We start from the raw sequence: 2,944 nt of genomic DNA, 5'->3' as shown, positions 1-2,944 counted from the left end.
ATTTGAAGCTAGAGGTGTCAGAAAGTTACCACAGGGATAACTGGCTTGTGGCAAGCCAAGCGTCATCGACGTTGCTTTTGATCCTTCGATGTCGGCTCTTCCTATCATTGTGAAGCAATTCACCAAGTGTTGGATTGTTCACCCACCAATAGGGAACGTGAGCTGGGTTTAGACCGTCGTGAGACAGGTTAGTTTTTACCCTACTGATGCCCGCGTCGCAATAGTAATTCAACCTAGTACGAGAGGAACCGTTGATTCGCACAATTGGTCATCGCGCTTGGTTGAAAAGCCAGTGGCGCGAAGCTACCGTGCGCTGGATTATGACTGAACGCCTCTAAGTCAGAATCCGGGCTAAAGCGACGCATGCGCCGCCGCCCCATTTGCCGACCCTCAGTAGGAGCTTCGGCTCCCAAAGGCACGTGTCGTTGGCTAAGTCCGTTCGTGGAAGCGCCGTTCGGACCGCCTTGAATTATAATTACCACCGAGTGGCGGGTAGAATCCTTTGCAGACGACTTAAATACGCGACGGGGTATTGTAAGTGGCAGATTGGCCTTGCTGCCACGATCCACTGAGATTCAGCCCTTTGTCGCTAAGATCGACCCTCCCCCTCCCCCTCCAATCACATGTTCCTCCCCAACGTTAAAAAAAAAACCAAAAACCAACCCCAAAAATTCAAGTATATAAGAAGATCCCGTCAGAGGTTCGAGATTTTTACTTGGTGAAATTCACTCTCAACCTAATATTTCAGATTGGCCGATGAAATGCAGCCCGCATGTGCACAGTCTCGGCCAAAATCATCCTGACGGGAGCATCAAAACCCAAAAGAGTTAATTCATCCCTTCAGTACGCTTGCTTAACACTTGTTGGATGATGGAAAGTCGAGCCAGCATAAGTACTACTTGGACCAATCAGACTGACTTGGACAGTCCAGTCCCTCAAAACTCGAGCTTATGTCCAGATCAGTACACGGATCAGTCCACGGGAAGGGCCAGCATGCTGATATTGTACTGACATGGTGCATCAGTTGTCCAAAATCAGTCACAACGGACAGTCCACGGGAAGGCCAGCATGCTGATATGTATGGTCAGCATGCTGATATGAGTTCAGTACACGGATCAGTCCACGGGAAGGGCCAGCGTGCTGATATGTGTACTGACATGGTGCATCAGTTGTCCAAAATCAGTACACGGACAGTCCACGGAAGGGCCAGCATGCTGATATGTGTGGTCAGCATGCTGATATGAGTTCAGTACACGGATCAGTACACGGACAGTCCACGGGAAGGGCCAGCGTGCTGATATGTGTGGTCAGCATGCTGATATGAGTTCAGTACACGGATCCGTACACGGATCATACACGGATCAGTACACGGATCAGTCCACGGGAAGGGCCAGCATGCTGATATGTGTGGTCAGCATGCTGATATGAGTTCAGTACACGGATCAGTACACGGATCAGTACACGGACAGTCCACGGGAAGGGCCAGCATGCTGATATATGTGGTCAGCATGCTGATATGAGTTCAGTACACGGATCAGTTCACGATCAGTACACGATCAGTACAACACGGATCAGTCCACGGGAAGGGCCAGCATGCTGATATGTGTGGTCAGCATGCTGATATGAGTTCAGTACACGGATCAGTACACGGATCAGTACACGGACAGTCCACGGAAGGGCCAGCATGCTGATATGTGTGGTCAGCATGCTGATATGAGTTCAGTACACGGATCAGTACACGGATCATCCACGGGAAGGGCCAGCATGCTGATATGTGTACTGACATGGTGCATCAGTTGTCCAAAATCAGTACACGGACAGTCCACGGAAAGGGCCAGCATGCTGATATGTGTGGTCAGCATGCTGATATGAGTTCAGTACACGGATCAGTCCACGGACAGTCTGTGTGTGCTAACGGATAGGCACGGACGTCCTGCGTGTGCTGACGGACGTCCTGCGTGTGCTGACGGACGTCCTGCGTGTGCTGACGGACACACGGACACACACGGACACGCCACGGACGTCCTGCGTGTGCTGACGGACGTCCTGTGTGTGCTGACGGACGTCCTGTGTGCACTGACGGACACACGGACACACACGGACAGCCACGGACGTCCTGCGTGTGCTGACGGACGTCCTGCGTGTGCTGACGGACGTCCTGTGTGTGCTGACGGACGTCCTGTGTGCACTGACGGACACACGGAGACACACGGACAGCCACGGACGTCCTGCGTGTGCTGACGGACGTCCTGCGTGTGCTGACGGACGTCCTGTGTGCACTGACGGACACACGGACACACACGGACAGCCACGGACGTCCTGCGTGTGCTGACGGACGTCCTGTGTGTACTGAACAGACAGCCCACGTGGGCCAAAATCACCCGAACAGTCCACGGAGCGTGCTGATATGTGTACTGATGGACAGCCGGACGTCCTGTGTGTGCTGACGGACGGCCACGGACGTCCTGTGTGTGCTGACGGACACACACGGACGTCCGTGTGTACTGAACAGACAGCCCACGTGGGCCAAAATCACCCACGGACAGCCAAAATCACCCGAGAAGCCAAAAATGCAAAAATTAATATTTTTGAAGAAAGTTTTCTGAAAGGAAACATCAAAATATGTCAACAAAGAGTTTAGGATGTCAAGTGTTGATCAAAAGTTGCTGTAGACATCCGTTTAGACCACGAAACTCCGACCTTTGTAGCATGCAAAAGACATGGTTAGAAGCAAAAGAAATTTATGAAAATTTACCAGAAAATAGCTTTAACCATCCTTATGAAGCATGCAAAAAATCAGATTCAAATTCGAAGTATTTTTTTTTTTACATTAAAAATACTCCCCGGAACACAACCAATGTCTACTGGTGACAGACTGAAAAAAAGCGTTTTGTATATATAAGGGGTAGGCACTCTCTTGAGCCTCCTACCCCCCAGTACCCGA

The sequence above is a fragment of the Brassica napus genome, unplaced genomic scaffold (assembly GCF_020379485.1).
Source record: "Brassica napus cultivar Da-Ae unplaced genomic scaffold, Da-Ae ScsIHWf_700;HRSCAF=1016, whole genome shotgun sequence".
NCBI classification, from domain to species: domain Eukaryota; kingdom Viridiplantae; phylum Streptophyta; class Magnoliopsida; order Brassicales; family Brassicaceae; genus Brassica; species Brassica napus.
Note: the sequence above shows the minus strand (reverse complement) of the source record.